Source organism: Chinchilla lanigera, unplaced genomic scaffold (genome assembly GCF_000276665.1).
Source record: "Chinchilla lanigera isolate Chin_1 unplaced genomic scaffold, ChiLan1.0 scaffold00037, whole genome shotgun sequence".
Taxonomy (NCBI): domain Eukaryota; kingdom Metazoa; phylum Chordata; class Mammalia; order Rodentia; family Chinchillidae; genus Chinchilla; species Chinchilla lanigera.
In genome coordinates, this window is record NW_004955438.1 from 17,250,554 (window position 1) to 17,257,958 (window position 7,405).

Here is a 7,405-nt window from a genome sequence, read left to right on the forward strand (position 1 = left end):
ATCAGATTGACATGAACAATGTTCTCCACAGCACATACTCCTGATGGGCACTGTGCTACAATCCCCTTCCCGTCTTGTTTGCTCAAAACTACTCCATATCTCCCTCCTCAGCAGCAAAAGAACTACCAATTTCCAACCACAGCATCATGAGCTAGTGAATGACTGTTGATTTAAGTCACTATGCAGTGTTTGTATGGGCACGTTTGTTACACAGCTAAGGCTGACTGACACAATCGGGAAAGGGTTCCTGGGGAAGGGAGGCCTGAACAACCACTAGAAATTACCTAGAGAAAGACTAAGAGAAGGCAGAAAATGTTTGGTAGAGGAAAGGTAGGGGCAAAAGTCATTTAACATGAGGTTGAACAGTACTTTGAGTTTCTGAAACATCCACCCAGAAAACAGACAAATTGGTGAGCCACCTGTAATGAATAAGAACACGTGTGTGATCAAATCCATATAAGAGGCAAAGCTGAAAACCATCCAGCTCTGATCATCCTCGACTGTCTGCATTTGAATTTTTATTAACAGAATCCTATAGTATGCATCCCTCCCTCCTCTCTCTGTCTCCCTCTCGGCAGTGCTGAGGATCCATACTCGAGGCTTGGTGCATGCCAGGCGATGCTCTACCACTGAGCTGTGCCCCCTGGCCTGGTACATGCTTTTGCATCTGGCTTCTTCCCCACGCTATGGTCCTGAGACTCCCTGGTTCCCCCGCTTCTCCTTGGTGAGTAATCCAGTGTGCACCCATCCCCCTCGTGATGGCTGAGGCTTGTCTGGGCTCTGGGGAATAACACCGCCGTGAAGGCTCTTGGAGGAGCCTGTGGGAGCACTTCCGCTCTAGACCAGCAGCAGAATCACCGGACCGTGGGGTTCGCATGTAAAGTGGCTCTTGAGGAACTGAGAGGGTCAGGGGCCATGGAAGAGGAGGGGACACATGAGAGAAAGGGGTCAAGCTTTGCAGGGCCCGGGCACACTCCAGGAGGCGGGGAAGCCAGAGTGTGGCATGCCCTGGTGACACGTGAAGGTCACTCTGAGAGCATCACAGGGGAGAAGGAAACGGGTACGCAGTGGGACCTCTGAGGGAGATGGGACAGCCAGGACCAGGACGCCCAGAGACAGAGAGGAGAGCTCGGGGTGCTGGGGGGCCAGCACTGTGTAGATAAGGCTCACAATAGCAGCACAGGCTCTTCCACAATTGGGGGGTCTCGCACGCATTTCCGGTCAGATGGTTCCTGGAGCTGAGGTCACCCAAGAGCTCTCCTGGGCTGACGTGGCTTCTCACGTCTGCATGGTGCCTAGGCTGGAACGACAGGGACAGGGGCACCACGGGGCACTTCCCAGGGTGTCTCTAACTGGACCAGTCCTGCTCAGTGACTTGTGCCCATTCAACGTGCCGAAGGCTGCTGCTGTGGAGCGGAAAGACCAGACCCAGCTTCTGTACAGTATCAGGGCATGAGCCCCTTCGTGGCTGAACTCCAGCAGATGTGGCCTTGGGGATGGTACTGCACTTTCTCCCCTTAGTCTCCTCACCAATAAGCATCAGAATGATCACAGTTCCTACACTTCAAAGGGTTGCTCGATGAAGGGAGGTAATAAATTCAAAGCACAGACACAGTCCTTGGGAAACAGCTAGTTCTCCGTGTCAGCTGCACAGGAAGACAATAGATGCACAATTAAATTAAAACTGGGTCGCTGCTGCAGTGAATGTCAGCTCAGGGCCAGCCCAGGGATTTTATTTGCACCATGCACCGACTTTTAAACCATCCTTCTCCAGATTTTCAGCAGCAAAGTCTGCTTTTGATTTAAAAAGGTGAAAAAAAAAAAAAATACATGTACTTCTGCAAACAGCCCACCTGGGGAGTTTCTTTCTACAGTCTCTTCTCCCTCCTGCTTCTCACTCTTAAAGGGGCAAAAAGTTTATCATTTGCTTCTCTGGAAAAGGTACACTCCTTAAATAGAGTTCTAATGTCGATCAAAAATATTAGCCGTGCTGTCTCCAGGGAGGCAGCCTTTGCCTATTCAAACCTGGGAGAAATGAAGGGTTTTATTTGTGGAAATTGGGGCATCCGGTGCCGTCTACTTAGGAAAGCAGAATTTTAAAATCATCTACTAACACCTCCACACTACAAAAATTAATAAAATCTCAGAGACTACATTACTCTTTTGCATGACAGGGACTTTCCCAAGTTCAGGGGCAGCTTTTCCTCTAACGGTGGCTGCCTTTTGTGCTGTTGGAATGATCTGGGTTGGCTGAAGCACGGGTTCTGTGTCGCTGGTCTCTGTTCTCATACACTCCTTCCAGGGGGCGCCTGAGGTCCCATTTTACAGGGGACAGCAACGAGGTCAGGACCGTGCTTGAGGTCACACAGTTCCAAGGCACAAAAGCAGGAGGAGAACCTCTCCTTCCGTCCACTGCATTCTGTGTCACAAACCTCTATCTCGTGATGGCTCTTGGGTGTCTCAGCCTCTCTCCAATGTCCCACAGGGTCCTGGAGGAAGGTGGCAAAGGAGGTATAAAGTTTATTTTTAAAAAAAGTTTTTTGGTACTGGGAATCGAACTCAGGACTTTGTGCTTGCCAGGCCGGTGCTGTGCCACTGAGCTATATCCCCGGCCCAAGGTGTAAAGTTTAGCAGAAAAAAACCTAGTGGTCAGACTGAGCCCCAGTGCTCTTTTGGAACCCAGGATGCCATGAGAATCAGCAGGCACTTGTCAGTAAAGTGCAAATGGACTTCGTTTATTCAAGCACGAAACATTTGTCAAACATCTGCTCTACAAGACGAGTCCATCTCTGGGAGGGTGGGCAAAGCGGGGGTGCTCTGGTTTGGAGCTCGGGCGTCCCCCAAACACTCATTCAGTACAGGCTTGGTGCCGAAGGTGGCACTACCAGGAGGCTGTGGGGCCTTTCATAGGGGAGGTCAGGCGCAAGCGCTTTCGATTGCATGGGGTGGAACGGGCCTGTTCTCAAAGGGAGCGATGGAGCTCAGGACCCACTCTTCCTCCTTCCCTGACTTCCCAGCCCTGGGGTGATTGGCTGTGCTCTGCCACATGTGCTGTCAAAGCAACAGGGCTCACAATCGTGGACTTACCTCCAAAACTGCGATCCAAGCCGGGCACGGTGGTGCACCCCTGTAATCTCAGAACTTGGGAGGCTGAGGCAGGAGGAACATGGTGAGTTTCAGGCCAGCATGGGGTATATACTGAGTTTGAGGCCGGCCTGAACTACCTAGAGAGGCACTGTCTCAAGAAAGCCAATAATAATGATAATAATAATGATAATAGTAATAATAATAGTACCTTGAGCCAAAATAAACTTCTCCTCTCTCTAAGGCGAGTATCTCGGGTATTTATAACAGTAGCAGAAGGCTGACAGTGGGTGGACACAGAAGTATGCACCAGAAACAGAAGCGTACAGAGGCTGCAGAAGTCCTGAGCCAGCCCAGCCCCTGCACATCCGGACTGGACAGTCCGGAGCCCATCTCCTGGCCACACTGTCCCACTCCCCTGTCACGGAGGCTTGCACAGCTCCCCACAGCCGGCCTCATGTTGCTTTCCACGCCAGGACTAAAGGGCAGTGGGAGAGCCCTATCAAGTCCTCTTGGGACCCAGGCCACACTACAGAGCACAGCTAGGCCACAAATGCATAGTCAACTGGTGTTTGTTGAATGAATAAATGAGGCCAGATGTCTCTATGTCATAGTGCAGCCTCGTGACATCATAATGCAGGCATTCTGCCCTGATGTTCTTTTTTTTTTTTTTTTTTTTTTTATTCCTCCAGTGTTCTTGAAGAATGATCACTGGTCAGCCTAGCTAGGTCCAATATAAACTTTTTTTTTTTTAAGACAGCATCTTGCTATGTAGTTCAGGCTGGCTTTGAACTCACCACGATCCTCCCTCCTCAGCCACCCAAGTGCTAGGATACCAGGCGTGCACTACCACACTGGCCCCCATTATAACTTCTTAATGAGGCATCATTTGAAATTCCTAATATTTATATGCTGATGAGTGCTATTATTTTAATGGAAATCATACTTAAACAGTGTCATCTAAAGGTACCTAATACGTATGACTAATACCACACAAGTTTGGCCACAGCAGGTAGTGAGAAGTACAGGGCAAAGCTGGGTAGGCTCGTTCTCCAATCGTGGGCAGGTGATTTAAGAGTTGAGTCCCACTGAGGACTGATCCCTGCCTGCCAGGCCTCGGGGCTATGGCAGCGTGGAGTGCAGTGTCACCATCCATGTAGGAAGTAGCAGGGGGTCGGGGCGGGAGACTCTGGAGTTATCTTCGGTTGTTCCTATTAGTTCTCCAGTGGGCTTGGGAGGCAGAGATGTCAACCTCTCTCTGGGCTTCCTGCCTGAACTCTTCAGTCCTGTCCAGGAGGATCACTGGGGCCAGGAGTTTCTGAAGTCTTTCCTTGGGAGGGGCGTTGGATCCACTGCGCCCCAAGGTTCTATCCGGTCTCTGACTCCAAGTCCTCTCAGCAGAAATCAGATTTATGCAATGTCAAGGATTCTACAAAAACCAGGCAACTTGGCAAGCACATGGTCTGGAAACCCCCGAGTAGCCAAGCCTTCAGGCAGAGCACTTTTCCTTCCCCCGGTTCATCCACAAAGAGGCCAAATTCCCGAATTCCTTGAGTCACACACATCCCTCCCCTGCAGGCTGTGCACACTGGGAAGGAGATGTCGGGAGATTGGTATTCGCCTTCACCTTTGAAGGTGGGTGCTTTGCCCATTGGAAACATTTCTTGACCACTTCCCTACACTTTTGCTTGGCCCCAAAACATGAGGGTCAGCTGGTGTTCATTTTGGGCCCCTGTTCTCTAAGTTCAGGTCTGTAATTAGGATTATTCATTCATGCATTTGTTCAACATGGAGGCGTTACTCTGCGCCCGGCTGCCCTGAGCACAGATGGAGAAATGCATAGGACACAGCCCTTTTCTTGAGGCCTGTGCAGTTTATGCAGAAACAATACACACAGGTGCAACGTGGACCCAGGACTGCAGGGTCTGCGGGTCTTAGGAGATTGTACCTAATGCTATGATAGTGGTACTGGGAGGCATTTGATTGGCCCAGGCGTGTCAGAGAAGTTCTCCTGAGGTGGTGGTGATAGAGAAGGAACAAGCTAGGTTCAGGTGAGCATCGGAAGCGGGGCATGGCATTCAAGGACACATCAAGCAAAAGCCTGGAGATGACCTGGTGTATGAGTTTATTTTCTGTGACACTTACATAAGTAAGGGTCAGAAGCTGGGTAACTTATAAAGAGGCTTACTTAGCTCACTTTTTGAGGTTTAACCTCCAAATGGCATGGCACCGGCTCTGGCAAAGGCCCCCTGGCCACATCATGTCACTGTGGCTGCATCCCTGTGGGAACATGTGTGACAGGACACATCACATGTGAGCCAGGAAGCCAGGAAGTAGAACCAGCGGTGCTTGGTCTTTATAGAACAATTCACTCTTGCAAGGACAACCAGAGTCCCACGAAAACTACCTTACTCTCTTCCAAGGGGAATGCCCAATCAGACCCAAGATGGCCCAGGAGGTCTCGCCTTTGAAGTGTCCATGGTCTCCCCAGATGCCACTTGGGGCACCCAACTCCTAACACATGAACCTTTGGAGTCCAAGCCACATCCAAGCCATAGCACAGGTGTGACCAGGACCTGCAGCCTCTGTCACCGAATCAGGTGGGAAGCCAGGACTGGCAGGTGAGGGTGCGGCAGACGGAGCTGCTGTGCTGAGTTCAGAATGCCGAAGGACATGTTGGGGGCCACCCTCGTGCTCACCACTCTGAAAACCACCTGACATTCTTTCCAGTCTGCATCTGGCACACAGTTGGTGTTCCATCAGTGGTGACATTGGCCCTTCCTGCCCAGGAGCTGTCAGTCACCGCCTGGGCAATACAGCTGCCATCCCAGAAGGTGTGGGCAGTCATCCTGGTATCATGCGCAGTGGTCTGTCCTGCGGCTGCGCCCAGCCCCTGGCACACAGGCTCAGCCAGGTTCTCCACCTCCCACCTGCTATGGACAGGAAGCTGACTCTCTCTGCTCTCGGTTTCATGAAGCAATTACGGAAAATAAACTGAAATCTAAAAGCAGGGCGATGTCTAGCAGACCAGGCACATTAAGTGATGCCTGGCTACCACCCGGTGCCCTGGCCTTGCGTGAGGCGGAGGCAGACCTGCTCCTGGAGGGTGAAATAACCATGCAATTATGAGCCAAGGCAGGCGCCAGGCAAGTCCCACGGCCCCCACCGGACCTCCGCTCCTGTACTGGCCCCAGAGGCTCTGCTCTTCCTCAGCCTCAGCTCCCAGGTCAGTCTTCAGCGACCTGTGCCGATCTCCACCTCCAGCCCAGGTCCTCCCACAAGTTCGCCGGCCCCTTTCTGGAGCTCATTTTGATCAGCAATTCCCACTGCCCCTCTTCCGGGAGACAGGACCCCAGGGTAACCTCAGCCTCCCCAGTCTCCCCACTTGCTCACTCCTGGAGTGGCCAGCTGGCTCCGCACACCCTCTGGTACCCTGGTACCGCCCACTGGTACCCTCTCCAGATGTGCCGTGTTGAAAGCCATTTCAACGGCGTCAGGTGTCCAGAGGGGACAAGCGCTGAGCTCAGAACAGGGGGCTGGGACCTCATGCCCCCTCAGCCGTTTCTCCACCTTGGGCAACTTCCATGTCTCTAGTTACCCTTCTTTCCAGAGACACAGGAGTTATGAGCCCCAAAGAAGATCAGGAACGTCTCAAGAAGTTACACAAGAGGCGGGGGATATAGCTCAGCGGCACAGTACTTTGCTTGGCAAGCACAAGGTCCTGAGTTCAATTCCCGGTACCAAAAAAAAAAAAAAGAAAAAAAAAAAAGAGCTACACGGAAGGAGCCAAAAGGCCTGTCTTTCCACATCGCCATCAGAGGACAGCTGGAGAGTTGGCGGCCAGGACAGCTGGAGTACCCCAGCTCCTCGGAGTTGGGCTGCTTCCTGCTCCTCCCAGAACCTGGGGTCACCAGGGGACCGGGAAACGCAAGGACGAAGGTCCTTCTCCCCGGGGGCCCCACTCAGGAGCCTCCACCCATCTCCCACTACACTTGAGCCTGCCCCCACCATGGCCACTGTCCCGGCCTCCTGGGGGTCAGGGGCAGGCCGCGGGCACTGTCCCTCCGAGGGGAGCGGGGAAGGGGGTCGTACCCGCCAGGAGAGCGAGGTGCTGGGGGCAGGGGCAGGCCGCGGGGACCAGGTCCTGGGGCCCGGGCTGCGTCACCCGCCCACCGCCTCCTGAGACATCACAATCCGGGGCCGGGACCCAGCGCCTCACCGCCGCGGGTCCGCGAGCCCACAGTCCCGCCGACGCACGCCGGGGGAGGGAGAGTCCGCGGCGGAGGCCGCCTCCTCCCGCCCGCCCTTCGCCCTCCTCCGC

At 53.2% G+C, this 7,405-nt stretch overlaps 1 long non-coding RNA gene across 1 annotated transcript; it reads right to left on the reverse strand.

The window, feature by feature from the left end:
- Window positions 1–1,051: 1,051 nt before the first annotated feature.
- LOC106149159 lies at window positions 1,052–3,644 on the reverse strand. Its single transcript, XR_001235143.1, has 3 exons — window positions 3,296–3,644; window positions 3,088–3,150; window positions 1,052–2,489 (listed from the first exon to the last, which is right to left on the reverse strand). It is a non-coding gene; the product is annotated as an uncharacterized LOC106149159 (long non-coding RNA).
- Between the last annotated feature and the right edge of the window lie 3,761 nt (window positions 3,645–7,405).